Source organism: Hibiscus syriacus, unplaced genomic scaffold (assembly GCF_006381635.1).
Source record: "Hibiscus syriacus cultivar Baekdansim isolate YM2019G1 unplaced genomic scaffold, ASM638163v2 tig00116976_pilon, whole genome shotgun sequence".
NCBI lineage: Eukaryota > Viridiplantae > Streptophyta > Magnoliopsida > Malvales > Malvaceae > Hibiscus > Hibiscus syriacus.
Window position 1 is genome coordinate 1,103,805 of NW_024063500.1, and position 15,142 is coordinate 1,118,946.

Genomic DNA, 15,142 nt, shown 5'->3' on the forward strand with positions numbered 1-15,142 from the left:
AGTACTAAAATTTAATTCTTTAAACTTGTCGTTTCTTCCTTAAAAAATATTATTTTTTTATTTAATCTTATACTTTTATTTTTATCGTTTACTCTAAAATTATAAAATAATTAAAAATAAAATCATCTTACAAATATAAATTACTTTATCAAAATTATCTTCGACCGTCAACAGTTTTATTAATTAATGTAATATTCATGTATTTATCATGGTTTCAGAACCGGACCGGTTAGCAAACCGGTCATGTTATCGGTTCACTGGTTCAATCGGTTGAACCGGTCCGATCAGTCGGAAGAACCGGACGACGTCATAATTATTTAAAAAATTAAATAAAAATACTAAAAATATTTAATAAAAAATATTGTTTATATCACAAGTCATATTCAAAGTAAGTCATACATATATAAGTTAAAAACCATAAAATCAAGTGAAACAAAATGATTCAAATTCACTACATAATATTTAAGGTAAAATATATTAAATAATAAATATAATTATAACTATAATTAAAAAATAAATTTTGGGTTAAAAAAATCATAACAAAATGATATTGTGGTTTAATTTTTTAAAAAAAACAATCCTACATGGCTAAGAAACATAGAAGAGCATAAAAAGTCTAAGAGTAAAAATATGAGAACAAAATCTCACATTGCTAAGAAACATAGAAGTGCATCATAACTAACTTCTATAAATAATAGAGGTAATTTGGCATTCAAAATCATGGAGTCTTTTGGTGAGCATTAAGTGAACTATTCTTTCACTTAAACTAAGCTCGAATTTTAGGTTTCAATCGAGCTTCTAAATTTTTTTTTAGTTCAAGCATTTTTGAGTTCAAGTTTCAATATTATATTTCGAGTTTGAGTTGAACTTAATAATTTTTAGCTTGTGAGTTTGAGTTGAGTTGAGCTTACTTTTAAAGTTTTCAAGTTCGAGTCGAGCTCAGCAATACTCGAGTTCGACTTGGCTCGTTTAACAAACGACGTTGTTTGGTTTAATTTTTTTTTTAAAAAACAAAAATCCCGGTTTTCTCCGATTTTTTCCGGTTTTTTCTGGTTTTCAGCCGGTCCGGTTCGAACGGTTCAACGATTTTGACCGGTTCACTAATAGCGATTCAACCGGTTTAGATTAAACCGGACTAAATAACAGTTCTCAATTGAACTGATTGAACCGACCAATCCGATCCGATTTTCAAAACATAGGTATTTATCTAAAAAGAGCTCATAATTCCTAATTCCTTAAAAATTTTCAAGATCAATTCTTCCATCATTTACCATTGAAAGCGTTTAAAAGTGGTAATTTCTGGACTTTTACTTTTACTGTTGAGCTTTGGGCTGTTGGTTTTGTAGTCAACCTGTATTTATTGATTTACGGTCGTCGCCTTCCTCCGATTGGGTGCCCAAATTCGAACAGTAAATATATATATATATAAGGGAAAGCAGAAGATGTTAGAATATCAACGGCTCGTGACTCTGCCAATTTGATATTCCCACCCATGAAAAACACTGCAAAAAGAATTTATTATAAATCTTCATGTTTTCTCATGATCCATTACCTTACTTTTTTCTTCTAGTTTCAACTAACCTCAGATTTGGGGGGAAAAAGAAGTCCAAGTATTAAAGTCATTTTGTTATTTGGGGTATGCTTGTTTTGGGTTTTGGTGATCGGATTTAGAGCGTTTGTTTCTGCTGTTTCTTCCTGGTCATGGAGTTGAAGAAGGACAACTTGTCATGCGAGTAATTTGCTATTCCCCCCTATGTTTACTGTTGTTGCTCCTTTGGTAGCTTTCTGGGTAGTTTTGTTTTTTTTCTTTTGTTAAAAGGATGCTGTTTGGCATTTGGGAAAGTTCTGACAACTTTGGATTTTCCGTTAGGGCCTACAATAAGCTGGAATTTTAATAGTATTAGGAAAGCTTTAGTCTTTTACATTAGGGCGTTATCTTTTTGCTGGAAATTTTAACTTTTTTATTCAAGTGGAATTAATAGATGTAGTTTTGTATTTGCTTGGGAGTAGATCAAAGTAAAAAATTAATTCCATTAAAACGAAAGTTATGGGGATTTAGCTCTTTGAATGGACTTGCTGATACGTGAAAATTCCAGATGTCCAGGTTTTGTCAAACCGAAATTATAGGATGCTGAAGAATCTAAAAAGGATTGAACAAATGCTTGTACTGGAATCATGAAAGTTTTCTTTTGTTTTTAAAATCATTTTAGTTGCATGAAAGCGTTTTATGAAATACTTCCAGTTGACAATTGGTGTGAAACTTGTTTATTTCTAGGTCTACTCTGATGGAAAACGACATAAAGAAACTCCATGGGGAATGAATGAATCATCGTCCTTGAAAAGTCATCTTCGGTTACAGGATTCCATTTTCTTCCTAAACCAGATAATGGAATGGATGGAGGAAGAAATAAACTTCCCGAAATGGGGAAAATGGGAAGGTCAAAGGTTTCGCCGCAGGAATGAACTGTGGTACAAGAGAATTCTTGATCCAGGCAGTGAGATTGTGTTACAATGGAACTGGGTTTCATTGTTTCATGTTTGGCACTTTTCATTGACCCATTGTACTTTTATTTGCCTGCCGTTGGAGGGGATACAAAGTCCTCTTGTGTAAAGACTAAAGACAGATACGAACTTGCGAATTGTTGTTACCTGTTTTCGAACTGTTGCTGATATTTTGTATTTGTTGCACATAATTATAAAGTTTAGAACAGGTTATGTTGCACCAAACTCAACAACAAGAGTATTTGGAAGGGGTGAACTTGTAATGGACGCTGGGAAGATTGCACGGAGGTATCTTAGATCTGATTTCTTCATTGATTTCATTGCAACACTTCCTCTTCCTCAGGTATTTGTTCTAATACACAGTTTTTGTACTGAAAAGCCTACCATAAATATTACTTGCTTCTGTAATCATCATATAATATAAAAAGAATAGTAGTTACTTATGCTCTTTGGCATCATTCGGTCACATGAACCGAACAGAAACATTGTAAAATAAATTTGTAAATAACTCATATTTCCAAACTTGAAGTACTATGGCTTGAGTTTAATTGTGGTCCTATGGTTCCCCTAATTAACAGAAAAGGAATTGTGAGCCTTATTATATCTATGACGTTCTCAGCAATCCAACAACATGCCTTATGGCATGTTTTCTATATAATTGCTATTCTTTTACTCATTTGCTTAAGCACACATTTGGAGTAGGTTATGTAATCATCCATTGTAGACCATAAGGATTTCGGTTTCCTTAATTAACAGATGTGAAGCATAGAATGTTTGTACATAATTCACTTTGTTTCTTATTTAGAGTTTTGTCACATTTTACATTTGTGTAGAATATTAGTTGTCTCCCTTTTAGTTATTATGGTAACTAACCCTTGCCATTCAAGGAGATTTTGAAGTTGGGTGCACTACGTCCCAATCCTTGGATAAAATGATTAATAAAATGCATGTCTGATTTCCAGGTTAATGCATCAGATACTAAAGATGAAATCTCAGTTTATCTATTTATTTATTTTTTGCAGATAGTTATCTGGTTTATCATTCCAGCAACAAGAAGTCCTCGGACTGATCATAAAAACAATGCCCTTGCATTAATTGTTCTGCTTCAGTACATTCCCAGGTTGTATTTGATTTTTCCTTTAAGTTCTCAAATTATTAAAGCAATGGAGTGGTTACAAAGACGGCTTGGGCGGGTGCTGCTTACAACCTTCTCTTATATGTTAGCTAGTCATGTATGTTGTCTTATTACTTTATCATTATCCTTTTCTTTGCTTTTGTGTTTGCATTCATATTTTGCTCTCTTTGACACTGGACTGGTGGGTGATTTTTTTTCTTTCACCATCCAATTTCTTCCTCCCTCTGCTAGTTTTTTACACAGAAAGATGCGTATTCATGTATGTTGTAGGTGCAGCATGGTATATGCTTTCTGCTGACAGGTATACTTCATGCTGGAAGAAAATTTGCAGAAAGGACTTGCTTCTCTTGGATGTAATCTGTCCTATTTAGATTGCGACACTTTTGGCCATAGTGATCGCAGTAATTGGACAAAATTCACTGGTGTGTTCCAGCAATGTGACCCTAAAAATGATATTGAGTTCCAATATGGCATTTTGAAAGTGCAGTAAAAAGGAATGCTGTCACCAAGGGCTTTATTGAGAATATTTTCTGTTGCTTATGGTGGGGCTTACAGCAACTTAGGTGTGTTTTTATTTTTTGTGTGAAAATAGTATTAATTTTCACTTTAGAGTTGTCTTTATTCTCAGAATATACGATGCATTTGTTTAGGTGGTTTCCTGGTGGCTGATGAGTGCAATCAAACTGTTCAATTAGTAGATTTTGTTGTTTCACTTGCAAACAGTTTAAGTCCGATACTGTAGCTGCATGGGATTTCCTAACCATATTATGTATACTACGGTAATATAGTGAGAGTTTAGTTGAATTATGCTTTATGCAATCCAATGGCATGCACTGTGAGCATATTGCATATCTGGGTGTATCTGATCACTGCAATCTAATATGTAAAGTGTTTACATTGTGTTTGATGATACGATTCCTGGAATAGTAGGCACAAAGATGTAAACCTTCCCTTAAGACATGCATCTGAGATGTCTGTCAGTCAATTTGATGGTTCACTATGCTAGTTTGGAATAGATGGCATTTTGCATTTTCATGTGCCCCTTAGAAGTAGTAGACGTGCTTGCTGTAGGATCTAGTTACTATTTTGAAATTCAAACTGATGACGACTGGAAACTTGTCATACCATTATGTCGATGGTTTTTTCATGCCTATATTTCCTAACCATATTATGTATGATACTACGGTAATATAGTGAGAGTTAGTTGAATATGCTTTATATGCAATCCAATGGCATGCACTGTGAGCATATTGCATATCTGGGTGTATCTGATCACTGCAATCTAATATGTAAAGTTTACATTGTGTTGATGAGATACGATTCCTGGAATAGTAGGCACAAAGATGTAAACCTTCCCTTAAGACATGCATCGAGATGTCTGTCAGTCAATTTGATCATATGCTAGTTTGGAATAGATGGCATTTTGCATTTTCATGTGCCCCTTAGAAGTAGTAGACGTGCTGCTGTAGGATCAGTACTATTTGAAATTCAAACTGATGACGACTGGAAACTTGTCATACCATATTATGTCGATGGTTTTTTCATGCCTATCAGGAATGCTACTTTAGTTTCATAAGCATTCACACCTTTTTTCTATATGTTTTCAGCTTTGCACAAAGTATTGATTTATCTGATTTAATAATTAATAATTGTATCCATCATTCCATGATTTTCTTGTCTTTGTTAATGTTAATATGTCCCTTTCGTTTCTTATCATCTCAGTTCCTATGGCCAGAATTTGTCCACAAGCACTTTATTGGGGAGACACTATTTGCTATACTTATTTCTATCCTGGGTCTTGTTCTGTTTTCCCATTTGATTGGCACATGCAGGTATAAAATATTTGTATCCTCGAGTTTTGCCTTAAAAAAAACAATTTCATTTATGTTTCTAATAACTGAAATGAAGTGATATAGTTGTCCATCATCTTGATGCTGTGTCGTGAATGGATTTTTGTGTTTGTATCTCTCCATTAAATAGTTTATCTGTCAAATTGTCTTGACCACATGGTACTATCTTTCTTCAGCAGTCGAGATCTCCTTTCTTCCCTGGCTAGGAAAGTGTGAAATATGAAGTAGGATGAGTTCTTGTCTTGTATCTTGTAGTTTGCAAAGTCCGATATTAAGCTTCAATTTATCTCATTGAAACAATTATTCTTGGTTATGTTTACAGTCTGATATTTACATTCGTTTGTGGTACAGACTTATTTGCAATCCCTTACGGTGAGATTAGAGGATGGAGACTTAAGCGAAGGGACAAAGGAGTGGATGAGCCATCGACAGCTCCTGAAGATTTAAGACATCGTGTTAGACGTTTGTTCAGTATAAATGGCTTGCAACTCGTGGAGTTGATGAAGAAGCCATTTTGCATGGCTTACCTGCTGATCTTCTTCGTGACATTCAACGCCACTTATGGTTGGATCTTGTTCGCGTGTAAGCTGCTTTCCCATGTCAATTCTTTTTGAGTTTCAAACCACCCTTTTTTGCTTCATTATATATGTTTCTACTTGAAACGTTGAATTTGAGTCATATTTCTTTATTAAATGATAGTTTCTTGGAGTTATTCCCTGTTGTAGGTTCCTTTCTTCTCGCAAATGGACGATCAACTTCTTGATGCAATATGTGAACGCCTAGTATCCTTGAGCACCGAGGGTATTCATTGTTCGTGAGGGTGACCCCATGACAGAGATGCTCTATTATTAGAGGTAGATTAGAGAGTTCCACTAAAATGGTGGTCGAACGGGTTTCTTCAACTCGATCACGTTGAGACCTGGAGATTTTTGTGGAGAGGAATTGCTTGCATGGGCTTTGCTGCTGAAATCCACCATGAACTTGCCCTCTTCAACAAGAACAGTCAGAGCTTTAGTTGAGGTTGAAGCCTTTGCACTGCATGCGAGGATCTCAAGTTCGTGGCCAACCATTTAGACGGCTTCACAGCAAGAAACTACAGCAAACCTTCTGGTTCTACTCCTACCATTGGAGGACATGGGCAGCCAGCTTCATACAGGCTTGCTTGGGCGTCGGTACAAAGGAGGATGTTGATTGCAGATCATTTGCTTCGGACGAGAAAGAGGACGACGAGACCAAGGAAGAAGGAAGAGGGAGAAAAGTTAATTCCAGGCTCCATTCCTTCTCAGGCAAAATGAACCTTAGGGTCACAATATTAGCATCGAGGTTCGCAGCAAATACTAGGAGAGGAGCGCAGAAGATCAAGATGTTGAGATGCCAAAATTACAAAAACCAGAGGAACCCGACTTTTCTACAGAACCTGACGATGACTGATAAGATGGTACGCTTTATAATAGGAGTATATACGGCTAAGTTTCTCGACTGGGGTCGAACATTTTAAGCACACAGCTTCAAGTTCAGGAATCTGGAATCCCAGAGGGTTGAAACGTTGGTGTTCGGAGTACTGAAGAGCTTAGCCTAGTCCTGGAAACCTTACTAGCTGCTCATTTGTTATATAGGTTATGTGGGGTTTCATCATGCAAGCTGAGTGTTAACCCACGAGCCTTATTTAAATTTAGAGAAAATCGCCTCAGTGACCAAAAAAAAGTTATAATATACGATTTTAACCAACTTTTTTTGGATTTGCCAAAATGACCAACAAAATCGCAACGCGAAATAAAAATCGCAACGCGATCCCTAGAATCGCAAATCAGTTTCCAAATCGCAAACGCGATTCTTGAAAATCGTAATGCATAGTACAAATTCGCATTGCGATTTTCCAAATCGCAACGCGAATATGAAATCGCAACGCGAACACATAAATCGCAAACGCGTATCCGTAAATCGCAACGCGTATCCATTGCGATTTTCCAAAATCGCAACGCGAATATGAAAATCGCAACGCGAACACATAAATCGCAACGCGTATCCGTAAATCGCAACGCGTATCCGTAAATCGCAACGCATATGGGTAAATCGCAATGCGTATCCGTATATCGCAACGCGTATCCGTAAATCGCAACGAGAATCTGTAAATCGCAACGAGAATCCGTAAATCGCAACGATAATCCGTAAATCGCAACGAGAATCTGTAAATCGCAACGATAATCCGTAAATCGCAACGAGAATCTGTAAATCACAACACTGAAATTTTGGGTATATAACACTGAAATCATAAACTAAATCCCTAAATCGCAACTCATTCCATCTCCATCTATCATTCTCTCCGGCGACATCCGTTCCTATATCCAACGACATCCTTCCCAATCCGGCAACAGGTTTTAGTTTCGCAGCTCGTCTGTTTAGTAAATTAATTTACAACCATGAAATCATCTAATGTTGATCATGTTTGGATAGATTTGTGTTTTGGAGGGTCATGGGATAATGTTCATGGTGTTTTACAATATATGCCTTTACCCATGAATCTTCAACTAAAATTGTCTTTACAAAAGTTAACTTATGAAACTCTAATGCTACGTGTTTCAAATAAATTGAATTTAGAGCCCCTAAGTGGATTTAGGCTATCTTATCAGAGAAATGGTAAAGTTTATTTGTTAACCGACAATGAAGATGTTGAACGATTCATTGCTTACATTAGTGTTTCACAAGATGATGTTACATTGTATGTTGTTGAACCTAGAAGTAGTATTGTTGGGTCAGTAGCGGGTAGTAATCAACTAAGTTTTTCTCAAAACCCCAACCTTTCTCTAATCCAAATCCCAATCAACTTTCAGCACCAAATTCCGGTTTTCGTATTGACCAGTTAGACGATGATGAGCCAACAGAAAAAATTGTGAGTACTAGTCAGTATTCGAAATTTGGTCTTGGTCATATCCGGACTTTGATATTGGTCAATACACGGATTTTGATGATGTTTCAGAAGAAGAAACAGACCATGTGTGTAATGATTTTCATATTGGTCAATACCCGAATTTTGATGATGAAACACCCGTTGCCGAGGAAGATGTTGTTGATGATAATGAGGAGGAAGTTACGACTGTGAATGAACATGTTGAACATCCATTCTGTAATTCATATAATCCTGAAGAAGAAAAAGAAGAAGAAAAAGTCCCCGAAGAAAAGAAATGCCACGGGAGTATAACTGGAATATGCCAGAATTACTTCATTACCGGAAGAAGAGTTGGCAAAGAAAGCAGTTGATTGTTACACAAAAGTTATTCGTGTCAAGAAAGATGATTGTTTTGATACAAAGGAAGACTTGAAGCTTTGTATACGAAATGTGTGGAAGATGGCTATCAACTAAAAGTTAACAAATCAAGCAAAGATCGTTTCGAAACAAGGTGTATGATTGACAAAAAACTGTACGTGGCGATTGCAAAGAGAATAAAAGATTGTAAAATGTTTCAAGTTAGGACTTTTATTGATAAACATACATGTTCAAGAACCCAAGTTTTTCCTCACCATAGACAGGCAAACAAAAGGTGTTGGGTGGTTTTCTGGCTGAGTTAATGTTTTTGAATGGCAGGGTATATCGGGGACATGAATTATGACTGACATGAATGCTCGGTTCAAGATTAGTATATCATATTCTCAAGCTTGGAGAGCCAAATGTTATGCCTTGGAATTGTTGAGGGGGTCGCCAGAAGCATCGTTTGCCCAACTGCCGGCTTATTGTCACAATTTAAAGCTGAAAAATCCTGGGTCGGTAACTCATATCAAAACAGATAGAGATGGACGCTTTGAGTTGCTGTTTATCGCCATTGGTGCTACGGTTAGTAAATCAATATAATTTTGTTGACTCATTTTTGTTAGTTACATGCATTTCACATTTAAATGATTATATTTCTTGTGTATATTATTTTGTAGATTCGTTCGTTTATTACTTGCATGCGCCCAGTTATTATAGTTGACGGAGCACATTTGAAAGGTCGATACCTTGGAGTAAACTTATTAGCAGTAGCCATGGATGCTAACAATGGGATATTGCCAATAGCTTACGGGGTTGGCAAATCTGAAACATCTGATTCATGGACATGGTTTATGGGGCATCTTAGGATTGCATAGGTCCTATTAGCAATCTGACAATCATATCCATAGGCAAACTCAATTGACAACGCTGTTAGAAGGTGTTTCCCAGATGCTTTCATGGACTTTGTGGTGTTCATTTGTATAGAAATCTAAAATCAAGGTCTGCTGGTATAAAAAAGCACAAATGGACATACTGGAAGGCTGTAAAAGCTTATCGGAAGTGGATTTCAATAAGCATATAAATTGTTTAAGACGTGTTTTGCCTCAGTGTGCTCAAACACTAGAAGATGTCGGGTTTGAAAGATGGTCAAGAGTACATCAACTTGGAGCAAGATATGGTTTCATGACGTCTAATAGTGCAGAATCAATCAACGCTCTAAGTCGTCATTCCCGGAAATTACCCATTACTATGTTAATGGAGTTTTTTCGAGCCTCTATTCAACAGTGGTACTACAAGAAAAGAAACCATGCAGATATTATTTCTTTGAATTCGTAACTTATCATATTTATATATTTACTAAGTATTGTTTATTTAAATTTACAGGAACATTGGAACATCGTGTTACACCATGGACTGAAAAAATAACGAAACGTGTTGTGAAGTCAACGTCATGGAGAGTTGAACCATGTTTAAACACTTTGTTTCAAGTACTGGATAATAACTTAAATGGGCTAGTCGATCTAAATGCAAAGACGTGTAGTTGTATGAAATGGCAAACATCTGGTTATCCGTGTGGCCATGTTAAAAGTTGCTCTTCATTTAAACCAAGATGATTCAAGCGCATACGCTATGGATTGCTACACTACAGAAGTTTATCGACAGACTTATGCCGAGATTGTCTACCCTATTCCACATCCTTCTGAGTGGGACATACCAGATGACTTACAAACAGTTTTGCCACCAGCCATGGACAGAAGGCTACCTGGCCGACCAAAAAGTCACGATCGTATACCGTCTAAGGGTGAAGAGAAGAAGAGATCGACATGTAGTCGGTGCAAGGAAAGTGGTCATACAAGGTTGACATGTGGATCACCAGTGCCATCAAAATCATCTTTTCCTCTACCAAATATGGATCCTCATCAAAATCCAAAGCTCATATGGTGTCAAGCAAAAGGCAACCATCTTTAAAATCCCAATCACAATTGGCTTCACCTTTTGGGACTGTTAACTTAGGTGATTTTTAAATGCAAACGTTGTATTATGTGGATTTTATGTGTGAACTTTTAACATTTTCAGTTGAATTAATGACTCAGGCCAACCATTTTGACTTAACCAACTCTTGTTATTCAGTTGTTATCACTATTAGGCATGCATTTGACTATCGCAACACGGAAATTACAATCGCAACGAGAGAATCGCAATGCGAAATGAAATCGCATTGCGATTCTCTCGTTGCGATTTTCATTTCCGCATTGCGATTTTCATTTCGCATTGCGATTCTCTCGTTGCGATTTTCATTTCGCATTGCGATTTTCATTTCGCATTGCGATAGTCAATTTTGCCTTCAACATAATGCAGATTGAAATCAACAAAATCAACCATTACATTTCGCAATGCGGAAATGAAAATCGCAACGAGAATCGCAATGCGAAATGAAAATCGCAACGAGAGAATCGCAATGCGAAATGAAAATTGCAATGCGAAATGAAAATCGCAACGAGATAATCGCAATGCGAAATTAAAATCGCATTGCGATTCTCCCATTGCGATTTTCATTTCCGCATTGCGATTTTCATTTCGCATTGCGATTCTCTCGTTGCGATTTTCATTTCGCATTGCGATTTTCATTTCGCATTGCGATAGTCACTTTTGCCTTCAACATAATGCAGATTGAAATCAACAAAATCAACCATTACATTTCAATCAATTAAACAAGCACAAATAAGAATTATATTCGCATCAATTACACAAATCAACTTTTACAAATCATCTTACAAATCAATTAAACAATCAAAAAATAAGCAATAATTCTTATTTCCGATCATCTACTATTGAATCAACTTTTACAAATCAATTAAACAATCAAAAAACAATCAATTAAACTATTGAATCAACTTTTGCAGCTCGACATCATTTTCACGCAGTTCACTTCTGAGATTAACCTGCAGAAACCAAACATTTGTTCAAACAACACTTTCTACATCTAAAACCTACAAACAACAAATTATTGAATTCTAGGTACTTAACCAAACATTTTCAAACCAAAAGTATATAACTTACCAATTGTTTATGGACATTTTTATAACGCGGATGCAGGTAGGCAGCGTCTCGTATATATCGATTTAGCCATATAATGTCGAAACCACAAGCCTACTGCAGCTTTATCTCTATCGGTGGGAGGTAGATACTTGATGCTTCCCGTCGTCAAACGCTCCAACGCCAAGCATACGAGAGGACCACAATCTCCTCTGGCTCCGCTCGTTTGTTGTGGCGCAGTCTCGTCTCTAATAACTGTAATATTGAGCTTCTTTGGCTTCTTGTTTCCAGAACGAGTCCAATAATTGATCGCATCCAAGAATTTAGCCAAATGAGAGCTCCATCCCTTAATAACATCTCTTAAATCAGCCAATGATATGTAATTTATCATGCTGTCATACACTATTGTCTTAAGGGATGAGAGCTGAAGCTCGACGAGAATCCAATGTTTACGTTCCAAAACAGGGATAAACACCTGCAATCATAAGTAATAATTCATTCATTTGCGCACTTATTTCATAAAACCTTTAAACTCAATCTAAAATAAATACTAACCTTATCGACCTCCCACCATGCAGGATAAAGTTTAGCTTGTCCATTGCCCAAATCAAATGATTCATTTCGTGCATTCTCAAGTGAACGGCGTGAAAAGACGTCGGCATAATTGTATATCGTATTTTTATTTTTCTTAAGTTTTCTTATTATTAGAAGACGTGTCACCCACGCATCGATATGCTGTTTTACAAAAAAGACATATATTAGTGACTTACATAAATTTAAAAAAAAAATTAATCAAATTGAAATATAAGAAAAAATAAAGACTTACCCCCCCCCATCGAAATAGCCATTGTCTTCGACCCCTAATAATACGCCCCACCAAGACCGATCAAGCAACAAATAGATATCATCGGTGAGCTTGCATATGTCAGTGAAACACCCCTGGCTCCGCTCATGTAGATAAAAATCAACAGCGGTCTTAGCCCAAAGGTTATCCAGAATTGTGTCCGGTAGTTTTCCCTCTCCTCTTCAGATACCGGTATGGTACTGGCCGGTAACTCATACAAGAGCCAACTTGAATCCATCATGTCCGGCACGTCAGAGGGTTTCTCAAGAAGCCTACATATGACGCCATGTGAATCGGGCTCTTGAATGGTGGGAGGGACCTCTTCAATGATGACAGTGGCCTCTTGAACGGTGGGAGGGGACTCTCGAGGAATGATAGGGGGGGCCTCTTCAACGATAGGAGTGGACTCTTGAGGGATGACAGGCGAGTCGGGCTTCTTCTTGCGGTGTCTTCGCACTATTGGGGTGTACGGAGACTTAATAGCGTGCACGCTGTCTGATGCGTGAACTCCGTCGTGCAAGCATAACCCGACGTAAAGCATCCACTCTATCGGGCCGCTAAATAATTAAATACAAAAATCAGTAAATAAACAGACATGATATTTAAACAGTGAAAACAAAGACAAATATGTTTCAAACTTGCATGTATTCACCCAAGTCATTATTCTATCATAGTTCACAAAATGCATCAGATAACAAAGAAAAATATGTTTCAAACTAATACCCTGAAGTTAGTATTTGTCTTTGTTTTGTCTTTTGGTTGAAAGTAAATTTATCCATTCAAGTTTCAATTTGCAGAAGAAGAATAGTTTACTTTCGCAACACGAAACTTAAAATCGCAACGCGAAACCAAAATCGCAACGCGAAATGAAAATCGCAACGACAGAATCGCAATGCGAAATGAAAATCGCAACGAAAGAATCGCAACGCGAAATGAAAATCGCAATGCGATTTTGGTTTCGCGTTGCTTTGTCGTTGCGATTTTGGTTTCGCGTTGCGATTCTGTCGTTGCGATTTTCATTTCGCGTTGCGATTTTGGTTTCGCGTTGCGATTTTAAGTTTCGTGTTGCGAAAGTAAACTATTTCTTCTTCTGCAAATTGAAACTTGAATGGATAAATTTACTTTCAACCAAAAGACAAAACAAAGACAAATACTATTTCACAGTGTTAAAGAATACACAGTTTAGCAGAATTGGCAGCAACCGAACAAATTTACTTTCAACCAAAAGACAAAACAAAGACAATACTATTCACAGTGTTATAGAATACACAGTTTAGCAGAATTGGCAGCAACCGAACAAATTTACTTTCAACCAAAAGACAAAACAAAGACAAATACTATTTCACGTTAAAGAATACACAGTTTAGCAGAATTGGCAGCAACCGAACAAATTTACTTTCAACCAAAAGACAAAACAAAAACAAATATATTTCACAGTGTTAAAGAATACACAGTTTAGCAGAATTGGCAGCAACGAACAAATTTACTTTCAACCAAAAGACAAAACAAAGACAAATACTATTTCACAGTGTAAAGAATACACAGTTTAGCAGAATTGGCAGCAACCGAATAAATTTACTAAGCAATCTAAGTGAAATGGCTAATCTAAGTGAAATTACGAGTAAATTTATCATTAAGTAAATATGGAAAATCTTAAACTTACCTCGTTGCGTAGAGTATGAACCTCATTCTGCAACGATACTATCATCTCACGTAGAGCGGCAACCTCACCACGTAAAGTTGACACATCCACACGCCATGCACCATCGTTATCGCGTAAGTACCGATCTCCTCACGCAAGGCATTGACCTCATCACGTAACTCCCTTGACTCATCCCGTTGAGGTGGAGGTGGAGAACAGGGATAGGAGTCGTGGCATCTTTGCCGGTCGCCTATCATGAGGTGATGGTGGAGAAGAGGCTCGTGATGTGACGGGATAGGTGATGGCTCTCGTTCTAGAGGTGTAGTCGGGTCGATCGGTGATGGCTCTAGGTGAGGTGATGGCTCTCGAATTGGAGGAAGTGGATGCTGCTCATCATCCGTGCCATCAAAAAAATTCAGACTAGCTTGCCACCAATCAGTGGCAAGCTCTTCCTCCGTGGGTGTCAGTCTTGTAATGGAATGTTAGCCTCCTAAATATAAAAACTCAAACAAAGTTAAACTCTACTATTAATAACTTGTTTATATATTATATGAAAGTATTTGTGTTAACTTACATTATTTATTGTGGCATATGGTATTAAGTCTTCCCAATCCAACAGAGTTTTCCTCTTCCAGGAAAAGCCCTGGGAATATCATTTGACGTTTTTATTGCATATGTACGCATGCTGGGAAAGCCTCGAATATCCAAATCTACAAACAATATAATAACAAAATTAGTAATTGTTAAATAATTATAATTTTAGAAACATTATATAGAAATTCTTACCTTAAAGGCCCAAACAAAGCCTGACAAAGTGTATTTGGACCCATCGCCCCGCAAACTTTGCGGTCATCAAAGGCAGACGACAACTTAGTCCAGGTAGCTT

The 15,142-nt window shown here is 36.9% G+C and overlaps 1 pseudogene; it reads left to right on the top strand.

Annotated features, from left to right (window-relative positions):
• Positions 1 to 1,440: 1,440 nt before the first annotated feature.
• LOC120192616 lies at positions 1,441 to 7,156 on the top strand (annotated as a pseudogene).
• The last annotated feature ends 7,986 nt before the right edge of the window (positions 7,157 to 15,142 follow it).